The 25,773-nt window shown below is 44.2% G+C and overlaps 1 protein-coding gene and 1 long non-coding RNA gene across 2 annotated transcripts in view; one reads left to right on the top strand and one right to left on the bottom strand.

The window, feature by feature from the left end:
* Window positions 1–25,773, bottom strand: part of LOC137426569 (serine/threonine-protein phosphatase 2A 56 kDa regulatory subunit alpha isoform) — a 98,700-nt gene that overhangs the window by 61,920 nt on the left and 11,007 nt on the right. The gene's annotated exons all lie outside the window — the stretch shown is intronic.
* Window positions 7,964–25,773, top strand: part of LOC144892443 (uncharacterized) — a 474,675-nt gene continuing 456,865 nt past the window's right edge. Inside the window, exon 1 of the long non-coding RNA XR_013623662.1 lies at window positions 7,964–7,995. This is a non-coding gene — a long non-coding RNA (uncharacterized LOC144892443). The remainder of the gene's footprint in view (window positions 7,996–25,773) is intronic.

Genomic DNA, 25,773 nt, shown 5'->3' with positions numbered 1-25,773 from the left:
TATAATCTTGGCTTTAACTCAGACCAGTTTCAACGCTTCTTTGTCATATTACATGCATATAATTTGCATAAATTAGACCGTCAATAAAAAACAAGGAAAAACAAAGAACACATTTCTACTTCTATCTTCTATGTCACCTATCATTCTTTTCACACAAAACTTGGTACATGTATTATACATGTGTTACTCTACTACCTGATGAGAGGATTTTGTGAAATTATGTCAAATGTTCACTAATTAGCTAATTATGCCAATTACCAGATAAAACTTGGTTGTCCTTCAATAAATCCACAATGGCTACTCCTATAAACAAAAGCCTTCATCATTTTAAAGGAAGTGATATTCTGAATATCCTGTCCCAATTTCAGCCCAAAAGAATGATGCAAATTTAAAGTTATAACAAATTTCATGCAAAATATTATATTTCTTGTAAATTGCGTGTAAAGATAACAATAATAGGGGTACTTCTATGACCTCTAATAACATGGTTCTTGTTTATAAGACTATAAGGAAACTGTTCAGCTAAAAAAAAAAAAAAAAAATCACCTGTTCACCAGTACTACACCCTTAAGTCTTTTCTGTTATGGTATTTTTTTTTTACAACGGGCTTCTGCTACTACTTTATACTGACCAATATATCGTAACCGTTAACATCGTCTCTCGGAGAGTTTCTATTACATTAAACAACTTAGCAGAATATTCGGAGTGCAAATCACATTCTTAGCACGTGAACACAGTTTGTTTAAGCGTTTCAGAAAAGGAAGGAATGAATGGATCTTTTGTTTTGCCATACAGAAACCGCAGTGATTTAAACATGTGCACCTTGGACATAGAGCACGCCAGGAAATGTCCACTCTCACTGACTCAAAATGCTAACATGTAATAGAGTCTGTGCCTGACAATGTTTTTCCCAATCATGTATATTTTTGCGCAAACAGTTTCAAGCTCAGGGAAAAGGTAAAATAAGAAGAGAAAGTTTAGGTAATAAGTTTAGGATTGCCGAAATGGCCATATATAAGGAGCCATCTACATTAGGTTTGCCTCTGTAGAGATGGTGTAAATGGATAAAAAATCTGGGATGGAAGGAAACGAGCAGTGTGGAGGAATTGGAGAGGATGGATAAAACAGAGGTGTTTGAGAGATAGGAGATGGGAGTCATGATGGTGGAAGGATGGAACAGACGTCACAATGGATCAATTGTTCTGCTGCACCATACTCTGTTGCAAGGCGTCGGTGATGCCGAAGCAGTGTCTTGACAAGGGTTACACTGGGTGGTTTGCCGTTACCTTCCCAGCAGTAGTTAAGGCAGGAATTTTGGAATTTGTTCAGGGTGATAATAGCTCACCACCTCTTTGCGAAGAACGCCCCATGGGATCTTTAACAACCATCAACTAATGCCAGTTTAATGTCTATCCAAGGGGCGGCTTTTTGATGATGATGAATTGATGAATCCACGTAAACACATTGATGAATCACCTTGCCTGTGAAACATTGGGATGACAGCTTATATCTGGGTCAGGATTCAAACTCAGGTTAGACAGCTTGGAAGCAAGTGTGCATACCTCGAGGCCATGCTGCCAGCCCCAGTGTAAGTATTATCATTATTATACTAGCAGGGCCTACCCGGAGCTGCCTGTGGGAAGGGAGGGCCACCCAGCATTGCCTAGGAGGGTGGGGAAAGGTGGGGGTACCCGGAGCTGCCTGGGGGAAGGGAGAGCCACCCAGCATTGCCTGGGATGATGGGGGGAGAGGGAGGGCCACCCAGCGTTGCCTAGGAGGGTGGGGAAAGGTGGGGGTACCCGGAGCTGCCTGGGGGAAGGGAGAGCCACCCAGCATTGCCTGGGATGATGGGGGGAGAGGGAGGGCCACCCAGCGTTGCCTGGGAGGGTGGGGAAGGTTGGGGGTACCCGGAGCTGCCTGGGGGGAGGGAGGGCCACCCAGCGTTGCCTGGGATGATGGGGGAAGGATAGGGCTCCTCGGAGCTGCCTGGGGGGAGAGGGAGGGCCACCCAGCGTTGCCTGGGAGGGTGGGGGGTACCCGGAGCTGCCTGGGGGAGGGAGGTCCACCCAGAATTGCCTGGGAGAGTGGGGAAGGGTGGGGGTACCCGGAGCTGCCTGGGGGGGAGGGCGGGCCACCCAGCAATGTCTGGGAGGATAGGGAAGGGTAGGCCCACCCAGCGTTGCCCAGGAGGGTGGTGAAGGGTGGGGGTACGTGGAGCTGCCTGGATCGGTGAGCTTTTCCCAGCGGTGGTTTCAGGACATGTTGGACATTGTAAAGCTACGGTGTTTATTAGCGTCATGGTGGTAAACTTTTGCCTGCAGGGTGGAAGCAGCACTGCCTGACCACACATCCCCAAAATTACACTTTATAGCAGCCTTTGGTGGCCTCAAAATGGGCATCAAGGCCAACTTGTGGTAGCTTAAAAACCTTGTCCAGATTCTGAAGTACCTACACCAAAATTTTGGGGCCTGTATGTGCTACGGTTTGGCCGTGAAAGAACAACATATGAACGCATAAACACTTGAAAATATTTATATAGATTATGCCATTATCATCGGATAGAATGCACTGATTAATTTGTGGTTATAATAATTTAATAAAAAATTAACTTAAATGAAATAGAGGCTGCAGTCAGGATTGGAGGAAGAGGTATCAACAACCGAAGGTATGCAGACGATACCACTCTGTCAGCAGAAAGTAAAGAGGACTTGATGAAACTGTTGCAAACAGTGAAGAAGGAAGGTGAAAAGGTTGTTCTTTATTTAAAACGAAAAAAAAGACAAACTTGTGAACTGAGAAAACAGATGTGTTCATATTGAGATGATCGGGTGGAAATAGTGGAAAGTTTCATTAGGGTGGGCTTCAAAAAATCAAAATGCAGATCTTCTCCGGGACATGGTCTATTTGTGTTCCTTTTGGTGTCAAAGGAAACCACACCAAATTTGAATGGAATCCAATAATATTTAGGGGTGCCACATCAGTGATGAATTTTCCCCCATGCAAAAATAGGAATTCCCATTTTTTGGGCTGTATATACACAAAATAAATACATAATTATATATATACATTAAATATAATATTAAAAATAAATATATAGTAAATATACATTAAATAATAAATATACATAAATACACATTATACATTATATATATACAATATATTATACATACAGTTTTGAGACTTCCTATGATCACTATCTGGGCAATTTTCATGCATGTTTTGTACAGGTTCCCGGGGTCAGGGGTATGCTTTTTTAGTGTGTAATATGTAGGCCTAACTTATTGACTGTGGCTCTTTTGTAGAGAGTGACCCTGTGGAGTAAGAATTAACAGGATTTTACCCACATTCTTGCTTATTTTGCAGATATGGCATGTGCTAGTACCAGTGTTTCATTGAAAACTCGGGCTCAGGATAATGTGTATCTCATTGGGTCCACTTCTGGAGATGCCATCAAAGGTGCCAAGCTACCGACTGTGCATCAATCTCTTGTCCTGTTTTTCCATCACCTGAAGAAGGAGAATCGCACTGCCCGGGAGAGTGCAACCCTCACCATTGAAGAGGTTGTGAAGTTCTGGGAAAAAGCTCACCTACCTACAACGACGAAGCAGCACTGCATCCATCGTTTGGAGAGGCTATATGAAGAATGGAGGAGCCTCCAAAAAGGTGCAAAGCGGGGTGGTGCGACCCAAGAGAAAAAGGAAGCATCCTTCAAGGCCTCCTTGGAGAAGATGTTTGATCTTAGGCATGCAGATTCGGAGGCCATAATCACCAACCCTGAGGACAGGAAGTTTCTTCATGATCAATTCTCAGAGAGGAAGGCTTCAATGGGATCTGTAGACACTGTGTTGGAAGCAAAAACGTTCTTGTGTGTTTGAAAGATCAGCAGCCACGAGATGATTATCGTGAACTCCTAGAACTGACTGTCATCTACATGGGAGGAATCCCACCTCGTGGAATCCGGATCATGGCTCCAGGAGCAATGCACAGAGCCAGATGGATGGAAAAAGCACTATATTCACTACAGGTGTTCATGTTTCGGTCAGAGTTCCACTTGACACTTCGAGAGGCGAGAGAACTCCGAGCCTTCAACATTTTTGTCTGCCTTGTGTATGTACAGGCTTGGTTTCGGGCTCCACAAGCTATTGAGGCTCCCCTGAATGACATTAACCTCTTCAAGAAGTTGGAAAAGTTTGAACAAATCAATCAGAAGATGGCTCAGGCAGCCTTGAAGGCACTTGGCCGCCACACGTGGTACATGAGCCCAGTACTAGTGGCATTTGCATTCTTTGACACCAGAATTGACAAAGAAAGCAAGATCAATATGATTGAAGCATTGAAAAATGACGGTGAAAACCCCTCTCCAAAGAGACCAGCTATCAAACGAGGAACCGCCCTGTCAATCGCTGGCCTCATAACAAAACACACCAAGCATTTCTTCAGCATCCTAGGGACCCCAACTGATTGGATGGATAAGGATCCTGGTTCATGGGAGCAAGAAACCAGCTTTCAGGAAGCAAAGAAAGCCGCCAGTGGCTTAGTCGTGGTGAACGACAGGGCAGAAAGGGGTGTCGCATTGATACAAGACTACAATAAGCTCCTTACAAAGGATGAAGAGCAAAAGCAAGCTCTGCTCCAAGTTGTTGCTGCTCACAGGAAGATGTACCCCGATGCCAAGAAGGCAACAGTGGTGAAACAGGCCCAGAAATAGGAGTTACATTTCTCTACATTATATTATATTACATACATTATTATATACATATATACATATATATATATATATACATATATTACATATACATACATTACATACATTACATCTCTACATTATATTTGGGTTTTTTAATATTATGTGATATGGTGTCTCTTCATTTTATGAACTGAACATTTGGATTGTTATCATTGAATTTGAGTTTTCATAGCAATATAGTGCTATTTGTGCAGCTATTGTAACTTGTGTTTGCTAGAATACAAAGAAAGTGAGTGGAGGGTGGATTTTCATTAAACAAACTTCTGGTTTTGCTTTCGATCCATATAAAGAAAAGTTTTGTAGACACCTTTAGTTTGAAGGCTGATGTGGCACCCCTAAATAAAATCAGATTGCTTTCATATTTGGTGTCTTTTCATTTTCGAACAAAAGGAACAACATAAAGCCATGTCCCAGGAAATATTTTTTAAAAATTATTTTGAGCACCACCCTAAGTTTCATCTTCCTGGGTCCTAAGACTAAAGTTAGTGGAGAATACAACAACAACAACAACAACAACATGCATTTTAAGGCCATTTTCCCTGCTAGAGCGGGGGTTAGCCTTGCGGTCCCCATGACAATCTTCTCCATTTTGCCCTATTTTCTGCATCTCTCCTTGTTAACCCCCTTGCCCGCATTTCTTCTTCCACCATCTTTAGCCAAGTCTTTCTCGGTCTTCCCCGTCTTCTACTTCCTTCTACATTCATTTCATTTCATTCATTTAGTGGAGAATGTAAAGAATAAATTTAGTGTTGGGGAGAACAGAAGTGACAGGATTGACACAAATCTAGAAAGATAAAGATGTGACCAAACTAAACAAGAGAGGCCTGGTGAATACTCTGGTATTTACAGTTGCATGGGCATGAGTCATGGACAGGGAAAAAGAAGGAAAAGAAGATTGACAGTTTTTAAATGTGGTGTTGGAGATGAATGTTAAAATTTTAATGGACTGAAAAAAGAACAAACTAGAACGGCACTCGGCAGAGCGCATACCTCCGCTAGGATGAACAGTTTGGTTTGTATCTCAATGATAGGCCGGATCTGGATTCGGACCTGAACCAAAACCTAATTGGCTTGTTCTCGTCACCGAACGAACTCATATTCACCTAGTTTTCTCACAAGTCGTCCATAACTTTTAAAAATATCATATTATATATCGCTTTTCACCCGATCTCTCAATGGTGAAGAATCACTTAAAAATTAAATAAATCTCGTATCCGAATCCATATTCATATCTTCACCAAAATGGAATCGATTATTCCTGGTCACATCCCCAAACTCCCCACCCCACCAAGTTCCGTCCGAATCCATCCACAACTTTTTGAGATATCTTGTTCACAGACAAACAAACAGACAGACGGGTGGAAACCAAAACCTCCATCCACCTTCGGTGGCAGACGTAACAAGGAATCCATTAGTCTGTGGGGGATGCGATGGGCATGGAATGCCTCAAAGACATCGGGTTTCCTCCAAATTGTTTAAAAGAATAATTATGACCGCTTAAAAAAGGTAATCGTACGTTGGACTGAATAGACTGAATAGTTTGTGGTTATAATTTTTACTTCCGGTATGTGTGCCCACGGAACATGACAATAAGCTATTTATACATCTTAAAACGGAGTTTATCCAAAGAAGAAAACCTCCTTGGGAAGGTGGTAAACTAATTCACTGCAACCTCCATCATGTGACCCCGAGTCCCCCTGACAGGTTTGGTTAAGATTGGATAAGTAACAACAACATGCATTTTAAGGCCATTTTCCCTGCAAGAGTGGGGGTTAGCCTTGTGGTCACCATGACAATCTTTTCCATTTTGCCCTATTCTCTGCATCTCCCCTTGTTAACCCCCTTGCCCGCATTTCTTCTTCGACCATCTTTAGCCAAGTCTTTCTTGGTCTTCCCCGTCCTCTACTTCCTTCTACATTCATTTCCATCACTCTTCTCAACCAGTCACTTTCATCCTTCCTCAACACATGACCAAACCACCTCAACCTGTTTCTCTTCACAGCATCAATCACAGGCTCTATTCCCATCATCTTTCGCAATTCATCATTTGTCTTCCTCTCTCTCAACGATACTCCGCACATCCACCGAACCATTCGCATTTCCACCCTTTCCAACCTTCGTTGCTGCTCTACGTTCATTACCCATGTCTCGCTCCCATAAATCATAACACTTCTCACACATGCAGCATACACCTTTCCCTTCAGCTTCAACAACACTCCCCTCCTCGTCAGCACGCCACTCAGTTCCCGAAACTTCTTCCATGCACATCTCACTCGAGCAACCGTTGCCGAGTCTGATCCACCTTCTCCATTCAGCATGTCTCCGAGGTAGCAAAATGTTTTCACACCTTCCAGCTTCATGCCGTCTCCAAGATCCAACTCAACATTTCCTCCATCTGCAGCTCCCTCTGTGCACACCTTACACTTGAATGTAGCTGCCACACTGGTTAATGACCCTCTCACACCACTACATTTTTGATGAACCCATTCTGCGAATAAGTAACGACCGAATGTATTGCGGTCAGACAGACAAACACCAAGTTGCATATTTTTACCTCTGCCACCGAGGAAAATCTGCTGCCCTCAGCAAGAAAGCTGAAATTGGGATGGAAGTTCACCTTACAGCATCCAAAAACTAGAATATCCAACCAAGATATTCTAGTTTTGTGTTTTTATTAATTTTCTGAAATTGGTAGAATTTGTTTTTCACTTGGAAATTGTGGTTACGATGTATAAATAAAGGTGCAAAAACCCTGATTTAATGCAATTTAATTCCAGGTATAAGGTAACAAAAGGTGAACTTTTTAAAAGGGGGTGGAGACCTTCGATGTATATGCACTGTGTATATGTACAGTCGTGGCAAAAAATATTGACACCCTTGCACTTTTTTCAAACAACTTACAATTTTCCCTAAATATAAATTGAAATTGACAAATATTTGGTCTCCACAATTTTGTTTCACTGTTAATATGACAGAACCTTTGTTTTTGATTCAGAACTTAATATATCCTTTTAAATCAGAAAATAAAAATAAATGGCATTGACAAAATTATTGACACTCTCGACTCTATATTTGGTAGCACAGCCTTTGGACAAAATAACTGCAGTCAAGCGCTTCCTATAGCCATGAATGAGCTTCCTCCACATCTCTACTGGCAGTTTGGCCCACTCTTCTTGTGCAAACTGCTCCAGTTCCCCCACATTTGAAGGGTGCCTTCTCCCAACTGCTGTTTTCAGATCTCCCCACAGGTGTTCAATGGGATTTAGATGTGGACTCATTGCTGGCCACTTCAGAACAGTCTGTTTGGTATTGAACCATTCTTGGGTGCTTTTTGAAGTGTTTTGGGGTCATTGTCCTGCTGCAAGACCCATGACCTTCAACAGAGACCCAGCTTTCTGACACAGGGGTTTAACATTGCGCTCCAAAATGCATTGGTAATCTGATTTCATCATGCCATGCACATCTTAAATAATCTTCTCTCCATTTTTCAAGGTACCGAGTGCCAGAGGCAGCAGAGCAACCCCAAAGCGTCACTGGACCTCCTCCATGTTTGACTTTAGAGAGGGAAGGTGCTCTTTTCTTTGAAGGCTTCATTTTGTTTTCTGAAAACATAGAGATGATGTCCTTTACCAAAAAGCTCTAATTTGGTCTCATCTGTCAACAGAAGGATTTTGGCTTGTTCAGGTGTGTTTTGACAAACTCCAGTTGGGCTTTCTTATGTCTATCTCTCTCTCCCAGCAGTGGGGTCCACCTGGGTCTCCTACCCCCTTTCCACCTGGGTCCCTTTCTACCCCCTTTCCACCTGGGTCTCCTACCACCTGGGTCTCTAACCCCCTTTCATTGAGTTTGCGAAGTATGGTGCGAGTTGAAACTGTCGTACCTTGTGTCTGAAGGTCAGCTTGAATCTGTTTGGCAGTTGATCGAGGTGCTTTCTCCACCATTAGAATAATCCTTCGCTGCAATCTTCGATCAAGTTTTCTCTTGTGGCCGCGTTTAGGGAGGTTGGCTACAGTGCCATGGGCCTTAAACTTCCTGATAACATTGCGTACAGTAAACACAGGAACATCAAGGTCTCTGGAGATGGATTTGTAGCATTGAGATTGTCCATGCTTAGCTACAATCTTGTGTCTGACCTCCTCAGACAATTCTCTGGTTTTCTTTCCTTTCTCCATGCTCACTGCGGTACACACAGTGACACAAAACAGCAGAATGACTCCTTTTCTCTATTCAAACTGGTTAAAATTTTTTTTTAAAATAACCACCTTTAGAGGCCATTTTTCCCCGCAAAGCGGGGGTTGGCCTTTTTCGGGAACCGTGGTTGTTGTTGTTTTTTGGTCCCCTTTTTGAAGCAATGTTTTACGGCCGGATGCCCTTCCTGACGCCAACCCTTTTTGCCGCCTTTAACGACAAACAGGGAATTACCAGTGAACTGGTACTCAATTAGCCGACCTCGGAAGGATGACAGGCTGAGTCAACCCCCCTGGCGTTAATTCAGCGATCGACCGGGATTCCAACCCAGGATCCTAGGATCCTAGGATCCTAAGCCGGCACCCTAGCCGCTAGCCCAACACCAGCTCAAACTGGTTGAACGAGTGATTTTTATATTGCAGGCACCTGTAACTCACTACAGGCGCGTTCAATTCCAATGTAAAGGAGAATCACCTGCTTGAAATCTAATTATTTCTAACAACTTCTAAAAGGTGCCAATAACATTGTCTCGGCCATTTTAGGATTTCTGTGTGGAATAAGCTAAGATTTTGTAGTTTTTTTTTTTTCAGCTTTTAAAATTATTTTGTTCCACTGCAAACCAAAGAAATACAAATGTGGATGGATACCAAAATATTTTAAAATTCCAACAATTGTCTGGAAGAAATGGTGCATTATTTGAAAAAAGTGCAAGGGTGCTAATATTTTTGGCCACGACTGTATGTATGTACAGTCACGTGAAAAATTAAGTACACCGCATGTAAAGTTTTGACTTTTTCAACATATTTCAACATACAGCTATTTGATCTTTATTTCAACAATATTGATAAAGGTGATATAATATAACAAATATCATGAAACATTTACATTTTGTATAATCCATTGTTTAATTTAATTAAACATAAATGCAAATTTCGCATGAGGAAAAAGTAAGTACTAATCGCCTTGTTCTTGGCACCTAACCAACTCATCCACCTATTTTGTCATAACCCATTCACAACTTTTTGAAACATCATGCTACATATTGTTTTGGCCCAACCTTACAATGGTGTAGAATCACTTAGATAATTTTTAAAAACTCGCATATTCGGATCTTCACCAAATATGGATGAATTCTTCCTCGTCATACACCCAACCCATCTGCAAAGTTTCATCCTAATCCATCCACAACTTTTTGAGACATCTTACTCTTGGACAAACACACAAACTGACAGGGGTGAAAACATTACCTCCGCCCACCTTTGGTGGCGGAGGTAAAAAGGCGAAAGCACCATAACAAGCGTTACACCTAGGTCCCCCATCGGTGAAGTGATGTGAGTTGACAAAGTGGAAGACGCAAGGCGGCCATCTTGGATTTTGACGTGGCGACCCAATTTTCAATAGCGTTCTTCCTTATGCCTAGATACACCCACAGACGAAATTGGTACTTCGCTTATTTTTCCAAGATATTTTGCTCAGAAGGTTCAGACATATATATGGTGGCGGCCATTTTGGATTTTGACGTGGCGACCTAATTGTCAATAGCGTTCTTCCTTATGTCTAGATACACCCACACACCAGATTAGACATTAGTACTTCGCTTATTTTTCAAGACATTCCGGTCACAAGGTTCAGACATACATGGCGGCGGCCATCTTGGATTTTGACGTGGCGACCCAATTTTCAATAGCGTTCTTCCTTATGCCTAGATACACCCACACACCAGATTAGAAGTTAGTAGTTCATTTATTTTTCAAGATATTTCGCTCACAATGTTCAGACATACATGGCGGTGGCCATCTTGGATTTTGACGTGGCGACCCAATTTTCAATAGGGTTCTTCCTTATGCCTAGTTGCACCCACACACCAAATTAGAATTCGGTCCTTCACTTACGCACGCACGTCCGCATGCACGGACGCACGCACGGACGCACGGACGCACACACGTTCGGAGGGGAAAACCATAGTCCCCCTTTCGCTCCGCGGTGCGACGGGGGACGGGGGACAATAAAAAGACTTGGATTCCATGCGTCAGAATGCAAGACAAAAGGGTCAACAAGAATTGGCAAGAAATATTCCGCCCTTAGAGTGGGTATTTGCTCGTGGTAACAACAGCAGAAGTAGAAGTAGAAGTAGAAATCGAGGAAAAGGTTGGATACTTTTAAAAAGGCTGCCAGATACAAGTCAACACAGAATTCAACAAAATGTGAGACTTCAAAGAATACAGAGTGGAGATGAGCACAGGCCTTGGAGTTACAAAAGTTAACCAACATGGCGATGTGCAAACAGACATCGACAAAATCACATTCTGTGGGATAATGGCACATCGGTAAACCACCACCGATCTGCAGTGAGGTGTTCAGTTTTAAAATGGTGCCAAAGTTAAATCACATTATTTTACAACACCCAAGCAACACTCTTGGCAACGCGAGATGATACTTCCGATTTCCATGCATGCACGCTGCATTCTCAACATCTCTCCATACCATGAACTCTCTGTCTTTATCTTTTCATTAACTTATCTCAGGTTTCATGATCCAAATTTTCCGAAATCTTATGTTTCCTCATAGTTTCCCTTTCGGAATTATTCCGGTGAACATTGCTACTCCATCGCTCACGTTTGAGCCATTCTCCAAACAAGGCACATGCCATCACACGACCAGCAAAGGTAAAGGGAGTGTTTCCAGACTGATAGCCAGAGGCTAAGCAGAATGTCGGCAGCAAGGTTTGCATTGGGAATGAGGGAAGTTGCATTGTTTTAGTCTCGAGAAGGGTGGAGAGGGCAAAAAGGGAGGAACTGCAACTGATAACGTGATTGGTTAAGGTAGAAAAGAAAGAATAAATTCCAGGAAGAATAAATCAGGAGGTTAAATCATAAGATGGAAGAGCTTGAAACTGGTTTGGTGAAGTGAGGCCTATGATACAGTTTCGGAAAAGTCTGAAAGTAAAGAAGAGGAGAGTTAGGAAGGTGATATTGCACAAATCTTTCACACGGGGAGAGTTAATGCACGGAATGATCTCCATGCAAAGGTAGTTTCAGCGGAAACAAGAAACCAGAATTCGACAGGTACCTATAGAAGCAATGGAGATATAAGGGTACTGGATGTTGGCAGGACTGGTTGGTCGATTCAGTATGGATGTTCATGTGTAGTGATTGTGACGTCTGTGTCAAGAGGGCCTTGTCGAGTGAATGTGCTGTCGGTGTTTGCTCATTCCTCACCCAACAACTCCTTCCTCCAGTGAAATTATGTTGATAAACTGATGCATTTGATTAATGTGGTGTTAATAGAAACAACCACAATGTCCTTCTCTTACGTCAGTGCTTTATACACCCTCGCCAAGTGTAACTCCAGAACAAACTAGAACGGCACTCGGTAGAGCGCACACCTCCGCCAGGCTGAACAGTTTGTTTTGTATCCACTGACGGGTCGGATCTGGATTCGGACTCGACCCAAAATCAAATCGGCTTGTTCTTGTCACCTAACCAACTCATCCACCTGGTTTTGTCATAATTTGTCCACAACCTTATGAGATATCGTGCTCTATATTGTTTTTGTCCCCATCCCTCAATGGTGGAGATTCAGTTTTAAAACATTATAAAATTTTGGTATCTGATTCGTATTTTCACCAAAATCTAATCAATTCTTCCTGGTCACACACCCAACCTGTCCACCTCATTTCGTCCAAATCAGTCCACAACCTTTTGAGATATCCTGCTCACAGACAGATAGACAAATATGAAAACTTAACCTGTCCACCTTCAGTGGTGGAGGTAACTACAACTTAGACCTTCAACATGTTTATTCGTGATCCAGGAATACCTTATTGTTTCTTTAATCCAGGTGTTGAACTTGCTACCACAGAAAATGCAATTCTATGTTTCATGCGAGCATTGAACTGGAAGAACTAGTCTGACAGTCGGCTGCATAGGTAGCGTACTTACCTTTGGGTGTCTAGTCTAGGTTTGACTCTCGGCCCGACTACAACATTGGGATTGGTGCTTCACCTCAATGAGAATGTCGTCCCATGAATAGACAACTGGGTTCCACGTCTGCTAGTTGGTGGACGTTAAATAACCCACAGTGTCGTTCACAAACAGTAGGTGAGCCATCAGCAGCGCCCAGAAAAAAATTACTAATTCCTGTCACCTTCAGTCCAACATCAAGTCAAGCAAGCTGGTTCGTGAAAGACTTCGGCCGAAAACCTTAAGGCCTACAAGAACGTGGAAATCGCTCGGGCTGATAAAGCAGCAGCAGCAGATGAAACTGAACACATAGTTTGGATATACTATTCTATTACTGAAGTTACGTGATGAATATTAAGAGACAAAATAACAACAAAACAACACCACACTATTGTATTTTCATGAACAAATGGATAAAAATACCAACTCGCCAACAATTGTCGATTTGTTGTGTGGTTATCGTTTAACCGTTTATTCCTGAAAATACAATGAACATTGCCATATCTTTTGATGCCCACAAATATTTAGCCAGAGTAAATAAAAACGAGCAAATACCACTCATTGTATATCGATATGATGCACTCTAAATCAGCCTTGATGATCAATTGGGTGACCTTTACAAAATGTAAGTGAATAATGAATGAATGATCGTTTTAAGGCCATTTTCCCCGCTAGAGCGGGGGTTAGCCTTGCGGGCCCCATGACAATCATGGTTCCCTGTTTGAGGCAATGTTTTTATGGCCGGATGCCCTTCCTGACGCCAACCCTTGGTCAAGGATACGATGCGATGCGCGGGGATACGGTGTACCTATTCTAAATCGGGGTACACACCGGGATCATTCATCCCAGCAAGCTGGTACTCAATTTGCTGACCTCGGAGGGATGACAGGCTGAGTCAACCCCCCTGGCGTTAATTCAGCGATCGACTGGGATTCGAACCCAGGATCCGAGGATCCCAAGCCGGCACCCTAACCGCTAAGCCAACACCAAGCTTTACTTTATTATTGTTTCCTTTATTATTATTATTATTTACTTTATTATTATTATTATTACCTCATTTACTTTACTATATTATTTACTTTACTTTATTACTCAATTTGCTTTACTTTATTTACTTTACTATATTATTTTGAAGATCTCGCGAGATCACGGCGAGGTCACGTCTTTTCAAAGCTGTTCCATGCGCTCACGCTTTCGAAGCTAAGTGATCTTTCTCAATTGTGTTTTTGTCGAGACTGTATCTATCTTTCGGTGTATGTACCTATAGCGTATCTTTTTGAAAATTTTCGGTGCTAATTTTTCGTACATGTATACACAATCGTCGGTTAATGCGTATCGAGTATTCTGAGGCCTAGTACTCGTAGGCTTGGCTACCGTACCGTCTCCGACCTTGTGGTTTTGTTTTTCTCTCAGCGATTCGTCGAATGCGCTGCAATTATTTTCGTTCTTTGTTTCGTCCCAGTCGTTCACCCCATACCTCCTTGTTTAATATCTCTACTAAAAAAAAAAACAACCCAAAAACATATTTCCTTCCCAGGTCTTATTCGTTTATTTGTTGTTCTTTTTTGTTCGTTCGTTCTTCGTTCGCGATCACGCGATCACGTGGTTAGAAATGTATAATCTCTCCCCCGAACAACTATTTTCTGTCATATATTATAACACCCTTTTCTTCTTTTCCTACAAAAGGATGCTTTCGTCTTGCTCAAAAAATCTATTCATTCCAAAAAATATATATTATACCATCTCTTACAGTTCCTCCTTTCTAAATTCCATAAACTATCCAGAACTCCACCCCTCCTTCAGTGTCCTCAAACGTATTTTTGACTCGAAGGTCTCAAACTCAATTTGCAAAAAATGTTCGTTTCCCATGAATCGTACACTTTTCAAAATCCAATCTCACCCCTCCCCTCCAAATCCTCCCCATCACCCATCCCTTTCAAATCTCCCCACTTGCCCCTTCCCTCCCCTCCCTCCTAAACTCCCCCCACACCCCTCCCCTCCGAGACTCTCCCTCGCTCCTCCCCTCCTAGACTCCCCTCTCACCCCTCCTCCTCAAAGCATCCTCCCTGCTTCTTCCCCCTTCCAACTTTCACCTTCATCTCCCCCCACCTTCTGCCTCGCTCTTCCCCCTCCTCAAATAACACCTCACTGTGCCTCACCCAATCTCCATCATCAAACCTTTTGTCCGCCCCATTCTTCCCTTTCTCCAAGCTATTCTGAAATCTCTGAAATCTCTGACACACCTTCAACAGCTCTCCCTACCTCTTCCTCCTCTTCCACATCTTACCCTACCCCTCCCCCCCCACCCTGTTCTGGACCCGATGCTCCCCCTTCCTCTTCATTAATGGTATGGACCTCAAACATCCGGGGCCTTCGCTCAAACTTGACTGATCTCTCCATACAGGTTGCTTCTGACAAACCAGATGTGATCTGCTTAACAGAAACTTTCCTCCTTCATGATGTCTCTGATGCCTTGGTATCTCTCCCAGGTTACTCCCTCCTCCGGCATGATAGACCTGAGCCTCGTCCTGGAGGTGGGGTTGCTATCTTTATAAAAAACTCTTCCTCACTCGCCCTCCACTGCCCTCTCTTCACCTCACCCCCAGGAATACCTTTGGCTACGGCTTCCCCTTCGCTCCCACCTTTTGTTCATATGTGTGTTGTACCGTCCACCAAACAGCGATGACTCCATCTACATCTCGCTGTCTGATAATATGGACCAACTTCTATCTACCCATCCCAACTCTCTCTTCCTCATATGTGGTGATTTCAATTGTCACCATGCCAGTTGGCTGGGTGTGGGTACCTCTCTCACCAGCCATGGCTCTTCAGCAAAGGACATCTGCGACTCACTGGGACTGACACAATCTGTCAATTTCCCGACCCGGATCTCAGTCAACGGAGCATCTTCTCTTCTGGATTTGGTTATGACAAACTTCCCTGAAAATGTCTGCTGCTCTTCTTCTGCTCCAATCGGCTCATCTGATCATGTGCTTGTCAAAGTGGACATCTCTCTGACCATTCTCAGAGAGCCTCCTCAGCGTCGACGAGTCTGGCATTTCACTCAGGCCAACTGGCACGGTCTTCAAGCAGCCATCAATCATCTGGACTGGTCTCCCATCTCTAGCGCCTCTGACATCAACTCATCCTGGGAATTCTTTCAAAGTAAATTGCTCTCTCTCATGCACAGATTTATCCCATCTCGTCTTCAGTTGTCATACCCTTCCTCCCGTCCATGGTACACGGAATCTTGTGGTGAGGCTGTTGCCCTGAAACAACTTGCTTTCGTCTCCTGGAAAGCAAATCCAACGGAAGGAAATCTCATTTCCTTTCACAAAGCCCGAAACAAGTGTGTGTCCTCCCTCAGGAGAGCCAGGAAACAATATCTCACCGTTCTCAAGACCGAACTCTCTTATCTGTCTCCCTCTTCCAAATCCTGGTGGCGTCTGGTCAAATCTGTTTCTGGTGTTTGTTCCCCCTCCATCCCCTCCCTCACCTCAAACGGCTTAACGGCTGACTCCGCACGTGAAAAAGCTGAATGCCTCAACTCTGTGTTTGCCTCTAAATCTTGTGTCCCAAACCCATCCCTCTCTGTACCCACCGTACCCAGTCGTACCCAGCTGCTCCTGGACTCTGTGTCCTTTCCTCCTGACAAGGTGGAAAAGTTTCTGTCAACCCTCGACTCTGATTCTGCAACTGGTCCTGACGGCATCAGCCCACGGGTCCTAAAATCATGTGCTTCCGCTCTTTCACTCCCTCTTTCTGTTCTCTTCACCCTCTCTTTTGCTCAAGGTCATCTGCAATCTGCTTGGAAATCAGCCAACATCACCGCTTTGCACAAAAAAGGTGCAAAAACAGATCCCAGCAACTACAGACCAATCAGCCTTCTCCCAATTATCAGCAAAGTCATGGAATCCATCATTGCTTCAGATATGAAATCTTTCCTCTTCTCCAATGGCTTGATCTCTGATCATCAATTTGGTTTCAGACCTGGTCACTCTACTCTGGACATGCTGCTTCTGCTTTCTCAACAATGGATGGAGGTCCTCAATGCCAAACAGGAAATTAGAGCCGTCTCCCTTGACATTTCACGTGCCTTCGATACGGTCTGGCACCCTGCTCTGCTCACCAAACTCTCCTCCTTTGGTATCCATGGAAATCTCCACGCATGGCTGGCGTACTTCCTCTCTGGTCGTAGTCAACGTGTGGCCCTGAATGGGTTTCTCTCATCTCCTCTTCCTGTTCAGGCTGGAGTTCCCCAAGGTAGTGTTCTGGGCCCTGTGCTTTTTCTGGTCTTCATCAATGATCTCTCTGACTCTCCTGAAAATCCTCTCTATCTCTTTGCTGACGACTCTACTCTCTGTCGCTCCATTCCTCATCCCTCAGATCGGCAGTCTGCAGCCTCCTCACTCTCTGCAGACCTGGACAAAATCACAGACTGGGCAAACAAATGGAACATGTCTTTCAATCCTGATAAATCTCACACTCTTACGATGTCTCTCCGAAAAGACCGACTGGAAAACCCTCCCATCTACTTTCTGAATAATCCTCTCCATGAAGTTCTGTCACTCAAGCTTTTGGGTCTCACTATTTGCCATGATCTTTCCTGGGAAAACCACATTTCAAATCTGGCCTCCAAAGCCAGTCGCCGACTGGGCATCCTCCGTCGTGCGAAGTCCTTCCTTGGCACACCTGAGCTCCTCACCACATACAAGGCTTTCATCCGCAGCTCTATGGAATACTGCTCTCCCCTCTGGTCTGGTGCTCCTGCCTCACACCTAGCCCGTCTTCAGGCTGTTGAAACCAAAGCGTTCAGAATCATTGGAATCTCCCGCGATGAAGCTAACTCCAAGGGCCTTTCACTCACTCACCACAGGCAGGTTGGTGGTCTTTCCGTCTTCTACCGACTCCTCTCTGGCCTTGCCCCCCCAGCCCTCTCTGGGCTCTGTCCCCCAAATATTCTTACAGGTCGCACAAGATCTGCCTGCAACCCTCTTATGGTTAAACTGCCAAAATCAAGACTTTCTGCTCACCTTCACTCCTTCATTCCTCTTTTCTCCCGCCTCTGGAACAAACTCCCTCACTCTCTTCAATCCCACTCCACCCTCCAGGTCTTTAAAACAGCTGTTCACCACCATCTCTTATCCTCCCCCATCCAAAACCTTGATCTTTTCTACCCCCGCTAATTTCGGTCCCCTTGTGTTTTATACCCCCCCCCCCCCTCCCCTTCCCACGCCTCCTGCCCCCAAGCCCTCTCCCTCCCACACTTCTCCCTGCTCTCAAATGTTGTGGTTGTGTGCTTCCCCTTCTCTCCCCATCTTGTCTTCCGCTCCCTCTTTTTGTATATTTTGTTTGTCTGGTTGATTTGTTTGTGAAATAAATGTTAGCTCTTTCATGAGCCTCGACTCAGTATACATAAAAAAATAAAAAAATAAAAAATTACTCTTTACTTATTGAGCTTTACAAAATGTAAGTACTGCTCTATAATGTGTACGAACGATGAACTAATCTTAGGTGTGAACAAACGACATGGGTTGACAGGTAGAACGGGTGAAATCAACAGAACATCAATCGAGGTACGCTAACCACCGTAGGAAGCAACGAGGAGCTGACGTTTCAGGTATAAACCCTTCTTTGTTAACCTTTGTTAACAAAGGGTGAACGTTCTATACCTTTGTAATATAGAATTACAAAAATCTGACGTGCTGACCCAATGACCTAATGGATAAGGCATCAGACTCTGGAGCTGGGATTGTGGGTTCAAGTCCCATCTGGGTTGAATATATTTATTTCCCCTTACTTTTTCAAGTCTCTTATATCGTCTTGAACAAAGTCTTGTGCGATGAACAAATGCATTTGTTTGTATATAAAACGTATTTATTCTTATACCTGATTTTTAGCGTCATTATGAGTATTGTGAATGAATGAATATGAATGAATAATGAATGAATGATCGTTTTAACGCCATTTTCCCCGCTACAGCGGGGGTTAACCTTGCGGGCCCCATGACAATCATGGTTCCCTGTTTGAGGCAATGTTTTTATGGCCAGATGCCCTTCCTGACGCCAACCCTTGGTCACGCTCTTACGATGCGCAGGGATACGGTGTACCTATTCTAACCCGGGGTACACACGGGGATCATTCATCCCAGCAATTGGTATCCCAGTACAGCTGGTACTCAATTTGCCGACCTCGGAAGGATGACAGGCTGAGTCAACCCCCCCTGGCGTTAATTCAGCGATTGACCGGGATTCGAACCCAGGATCCCAAGCCGGCACCCTAACCGCTAAGCCAACACCAGGCTAGAGTATTGTACCATATCAAATTGTTTATTGTGTGGAAATAAATATCAACCAATCAACCGATCTTGGAAATTCATTTTGTGTTTACTGCAATAAATTCTAAAATATTTAAAGTCACAGGAAGATGCAAGTTGGAAGAGCCCCAATCAGTCCTGTGTATGTGCTGGCAGGATGGCCTGGAGGTACACACACCCGTCTTTTAATTGTTCAGCTTGGGTTTGAATCCCGCCCAGCTATAAACTGCCATCCTGGTGTTTTGCAGGCAGGGTGATTCATCAGTCTGTGTGCTGTCCTTCGGATGGAAATTAACGAAATTAAATATTAAAGACGTCAAAGATCCAAAAAGCACGTCCCACTATAATGGGAATGGGAACAAATATTTGAGAACACATGCCCCCAATGTATATATCATTATCAAGGGAAGCACGAAGCACGCCTCCTTTTTTCAGAATGGTTTCTCTGTATGCAACTTTAACACAAGGAATGAAAAAGTAGTTTCTCTGCTTCTACTGGATGAAATCGGCTGCAAATTTCAGAAGTAAATGCTTTGTACGTCGATGTAGTATGTTCCAAACTTGGCAGATAGTGAGGCCCAAAAGGTTGAGTGACAAAACTTCTTCGAGAGGATTGTTGAGAAAGTAGATGGAGGGTTTTCCAGACTGTCTTTCTGGAGAGACAAAGTGAGGGTGTGAGATTTGTCAGGATTGAAAGACATGTTCCACTTGTTTGACTAGTTTGTGATTTTGTCCAGGTCTGAAGAGAGTGAAGAGGCTGATGCCTGCCAATCTGAGGGTTGAGATATGGAGCGACAGAGAGTAGAGTCATCAGCAAAGAAATAGAGAGGATTTTCCAGAGAGACATAGAGATCATTGATGAAAACCAGAAAAAGTACAGGGCCCAGAACACTACCTTGGAGAACTCCAGCCTGGACAGGAAGAGGAGAAGAGAGAATTCCATTTAGAGCCACAGGTTGGCTGTGACAGAAGGGGAAGTCTGCGAGCCCTGCGTGGAGGTTTCCAAGGTTATCATAAGAGGTGAGTTTGGTGAGCAGGGTGGGATGCCAGACCATATAGAAGGTACAACATATATCAAAGGAGACAGCTCTGATTTCCTGTTTGGCATTGAGGACCTCCATCCATTGTTGAGACAGCAGAAGCCGCATGTCCAGAGTAGAATGGCCTGGTCTGAAACCAAATTGATGATAAGAGATCAAACCATTGGAGAAGAGGAAGGATTTGATATCAGAAGTGATGATGGATTCCATGACTTTGCTGATAATTGGGAGCAGGCCGATTGGTCTGCAGTTGCAAGGATCTGTTTTTGCACCTTTTTGTGTAAAGCGGTAATGTTGGCTGATTTCCAAGCAGGTGGCAGATGACCTTGAGAAAAAGAGGGTGAAAAGAATTGAGAGAGGGTGAGATTGAGCTGCAGAGCAGGATTTTAGGACCCGTGGGCTGATGTCCTCTGGTCCAGTTGCAGAATCACAGTCGAGGTTTGACAGAAACTTCTCCACCTTGTCAGGAGAGGACACAGAGTCCAGGAGCAGCTGGGTTTGACTGGGAAAGGTGGGAACAGAGAGAGGCAAACACAAGATTTTGATTTGAGAGATTTGAGAGATTTGAGAGACACAAGATTTTGAGGCAAACACAGAGTTGAGGCATTCGGCATTTTCATGTGTGCCATCAGCTGTGTAGCCGTTTGAGGTAAGAGAGGGGATGGAAGAAGAACAAACTCCAGGAACAGATTTGACCAGACGCCACCAGGATTTGGAGGAGGGAGACAGGTTTGAGAGTTCAGTCTTGAGAGTAGAGAGATAGTGTTTCCTGGCTCTCCTGAGGGTAGACACACACTTATTCCAAGCTTTGTGGAAGGAAATGAGATTACCTTGTTGGGTTTGCCTTCCAGGAGGCGAAGGCAAGTTGTTTCTGGGCAACAGCCTCACCACAAGATTCCGTGTACCATGGACGGGAGGAAGGGTATGACAACTGAAGACGAGATGGGATAAATCTGTGCATGAGAGAGAGCAGTTTGCTTTGGAAGAATTCCCAGGATGAGTTGATGTCAGAGGTGGTAGAGATGGGAGACCAGTCCAGATGATTGATGGCTGCTTGAAGGCCATGCCAGTCAGCCTGAGTGAAATGCCAGACTCAGACGCTGAGGAGGCTCTCTGAGGATGGCCAGAGATATGTCCACTTTAACAAGCAAATGATCAGATGAACCTATTGGAGCAGAAGAACAGCAGCAGACATTTGCAGTGAAGTTAAATGACAATGACAGCACTCACTATCTGCTGCTGCAGGCCCTAGCCCTGACCCCAAGATAACCTGTTTGCCATGTCAGCCTGTGCCACCTGTCAGCTATGACACCAGTTTATTTTCCTGCTGCCACATTTAGGAGCCATGTGTTTGGACTACAGGACAACTCCTGTATTGGAGTGGCAGAATGGGCATGTGTTCTGCATTTTGTAGGCCATAAAGGTCAAGAAAACTCAATGTGAGGTTTGAGAGGCCAGATGAGCCATTGATGAAGTCACATGGGGTGATGTAAGACCATTTGCTGTGTGCTCAATGTGTGCTCATCAGCCGAGGCCACTTGAAATGCTGGGGCCCAAGGGCCCAATGAACAGTGTTGGAAATGTAGGTGTTGTCGGGTCGAGAATAAATAAAGAACAATTTACTTGACTTCATAAACTCTTCTTGAGTAAAAAGAAGAAGAAAGTACCCCTGGCACACTTGTGCCTCACAACCAGAGTACGTCCATTTATTAGTGAGAAAAAGAGGAGTAGTGCAACAATACATTAGACTCAGGATGAAGTGTGTTTTTCTTGCTGTATGAGGATGTATATTACAATGGGGAGCTGTATGTATGGTAAGTGGAGATGGACCCCATTCCATGCTGCTCCCCCCTCTGGATGCAGACTTGGGAGAGTCTCAAGAAGGAAGGTGGGGGTTGTGTTGTGGGAATGCCTTCTGGAGGTCAAGACTGCAGTAGGGTAACGATAGTTATTCCCTTAGTGCATGTTTTAGCGCAACGTGAGGTAAAATGACCGTATTAGGAAATGTGGCATTCATTATTTGTATAAAACCACCTTTAGAGGCCATTTTTCCCCGCAAGCGGGGGTTGGCCTTTTTCGGGAACTGTGGTTGTTGTTGTTGTTTTTCGGTCCCCTTTTTGAAGCAATGTTTTACGGCCGGATGCCCTTCCTGACGCCAACCCTTTTTGCTGCCTTTAACGACAAGCAGGGAATTACCAGTGAACTGGTACTCAATTTGCCGACCTCGGAAGGATGACAGGCTGAGTCAACCCCCCTGGCGTTAATTCAGCGATTGACCGGGATTCGAACCCAGGATCCTAGGATCCTAAGCCGGCACCCTAGCCGCTAGCCCAACACCAGGGATTGCCTTCCCTGGTGATTGCCTTCCAGGGATTGATACTTCATTATTTGTATAGAAAGCAGCAATCTTCCTTCTGTATGTACGTGTCTACAACTACTTCCACCTTTAACCTTTATGATGTTGTATCCCTCTGTAATCTCTCCTCTGTTATTTTTGGAGAAACATGGCTGGGGGAAAAAGTTTGGCAGGCAATGCATGAAGTGCACGGATAACTCTTTTTGGGTTAGTGGTCGAAGGGAGGAACCCACTCACGGACTGTGTCGCCTGGTCAATGAGGGCCATGCGAGGTAGGCCGAGTGACGTCTCGGGGCGGAGTGTAGCCGGGCAGGATAAAGGTAGAGGCAACCAGAAAGTGTGGGAGATGTGCCATGGTCCTTGATGTGGGAATCTGCGTGGTTTGCTTTGGTGCACGTTCGGCACGACAGACAAAATCCTGCCTACAATGCTCCCCCACAACCAAGACGTCTACAACCCATCACGTCCTGCCTGTGCTGCCGCATTCCCTCTCTGTGTCTGCTCGCGTGTGATTGAGCCTTTGCACATAGGGACTGTTCCCTGCCGTGCCATCCATAAAGGTCTGCTATGCTCCGTCAAGCGCAGTGATGGTAATTCTTGTCTCGTCACCCTCCTGTGTCATTTCTTTTCTGTGGTCTGCCTAGGGCCCGTTAAGGCTTAGAACAGCCACTTAGGCAGAGAACAGCCACACAACACACTGTCGTGAATACACTGATGTGGATAATCAGCCGGCACACTGAAATCAACACCTGTGCAGTGTCTCCCAGTCCTATCTAACATCCCACCCCCAGATGTACACCAGAAGGCAACAATGCTGAAAGAGTTAGACTGCATCAAAGCAAACCCAGAGCTTCCAATCCATGAAGACCTGTAGAATCTACGGAATATGTGACTCGGGTCACGCAAACCTTTCTGGGGTTCTCCAAATGTTTTGAGTGATGCAGGGTTTAACACAAAAGACAAGAGGTACAATCTCTGGACAGACAACAACATTGCTAACAAAGAACTGACGAGCGATCCGACAGAAGAGCCTCCAGGTTTCGACATCCCCCGGAAACAGTGGTCTGCACTTATCAGGATCCATACTCTCCAGGCAATAACATCACACCACCTCCACAAATGCAATTTCAAAGACAGCCTAACATGTGACTTTGGTCACCCAGATCAGACTTTTTCTCACATCGTGAATGAGTGCCACTTATGGCAATTTGATGAAGGACTTAGGGCAATCCACCGAACAATACACAGTGCTGTGCCTTGGCTGTCCAATTTAGACACATACGTGTGAGCTGTAATTAGTCATACGCAACATTAGATTCGACACATGCACTAATTTGGCCTACAATCCAAATGTAGACCATCCCTGCTGATTTAAACCAAATTTCTGATATTTCCAAGTCAATATGATTTTTTTTTTTCACTCCAACTCGAGTGACTGACCAAATACAGCTTTCTGATTTTAACTATGGTAGCTTACCACCAGGATTCCCACATATTGTGTACGATGGAAAGGGGAGATCATATATATATATATATATATATATATATATATATATATATATATATATATATATATATATATATATATCTTCTATCTTCTATATATATAAAACAGTGTGTGTGTGTGTGTGTGTGTGTGTGTGTGTGTGTGTGTGTGTGTGTGTGTGTGTGTGTGTAATGTTACCGATAGACTCCTAAACGGAGAGGCTCACGAACTTGATATTTGGCACAAACATGGCCATTGAGCCTAGTACGAACATGGTCGACCTAAAAATTTATTTCATAATATTTTTTAACCATATTTTTACCTCCGCGCATTTCAGCAAGGAATATTATGACCGGAATGGCAGAGCAGCGCGCTGATTCGCTCAGAGCGATCACGTGATGTTCCAACTTTGCCGCCATAATCTTACAGTTATGTGTTCGCACGTAATTCAGTTTTTTCACATTTCAGCGAGGAACATTGCCATTCACACCACATAGGTTTTTTTTTCTTTCATCTTTAGATCCATATTTTTAGCCATAATGTAGCGAACGTAGCGTAACGTAGCGTAGCTAACGTAGCGTTAGCATAACGTAGCGATCCTTGCTCAGGATCTTCGTCAGGTTCGCGAGCGAGTTAGCCAAAACGTAAAAGTGAAAATATATCGAATTTTTAATTCATATTTACCTCAGCGCATTTCAGCGAGGAACATTATACACGGAATCTCAGCTGGTCGCAGAGCAGCGCGCTGATTCGCTCAGAGCGATCACGTGATGTTCCAACTTTGCCGCCATAATCTTACAGTTATGCATTCGCATGTAATTCAGTTTTTTCACATTTCAGCGAGGAACATTGCCATTCACACCACATAGGTTTTTTTTCACTTTCATCTGATATTTGTGATTTATTTCAAACAAACTGTATTTCCCATCTACACGGCCATGTATTCCTATTAACGTTATGTAAAGTACATAAATTGTGTGGATTACATCATTTGTGGATGTGATCAATTGCCAGTAACCATCTATATCCCTCCCCTCCCCTTCCCTCCTCCCCCTCCCTCCCTTTCCCCCCTCCCCTCCCCCTACCCTTCCCCCTCCCTTCCCCCTCCACCCTACCCTCTCCCCTTCCCCCCTCCCCTTTCCCCTCTCCTCCCCTCCCCTCCCCCTCCCTTTCCCCCATGCCCCTCCCTTTCCCTCCTACCCCTTCCCCATCCCCCTCCCCCCTCCCCTCCCCCTCCCTTTCCCCCATGCTCCTCCCTTTCCACAATTCTAAACCGAGCTTCACAAAACTTCACCAAATGGTAGAGTTGGTCATAAGCAAGAAGCCTATTGTTTTGGGGGTCGAAAGGTCAAAAGGTCAACATACGGCAAAGGTCAACCACTTTTTTCAAATTTCTAAAATCCTTAATTTTCATCCGATTGACTTGAAATTTGAATAGGATTTACATATCGGCGAACTGAATTCAACCACCAACTATTTTTGAGATCTGCATAGGCCAAAAGGTCAACGGTAAACCACTTTTTTTTGAATTTCTAAAATCCTCAATTTTCATCCGATCGACTTGAAATTTCAAGAGGATATACATATCAGCTAACTGAATTCAACCACCAACTATTTTGGAGATCAGCCTATGCCAAAAGGTCAACATAGGCCAAAGGTCAACAACCATTTCATATTT

This window comes from Myxine glutinosa, chromosome 5 (genome assembly GCF_964187855.1).
Source record: "Myxine glutinosa chromosome 5, kmMyxGlut1.1, whole genome shotgun sequence".
Lineage (NCBI taxonomy): Eukaryota > Metazoa > Chordata > Myxini > Myxiniformes > Myxinidae > Myxine > Myxine glutinosa.
The sequence above is the reverse complement of the archived record's forward strand: the minus strand, read 5'-3'. Positions and strand labels throughout refer to the sequence as shown.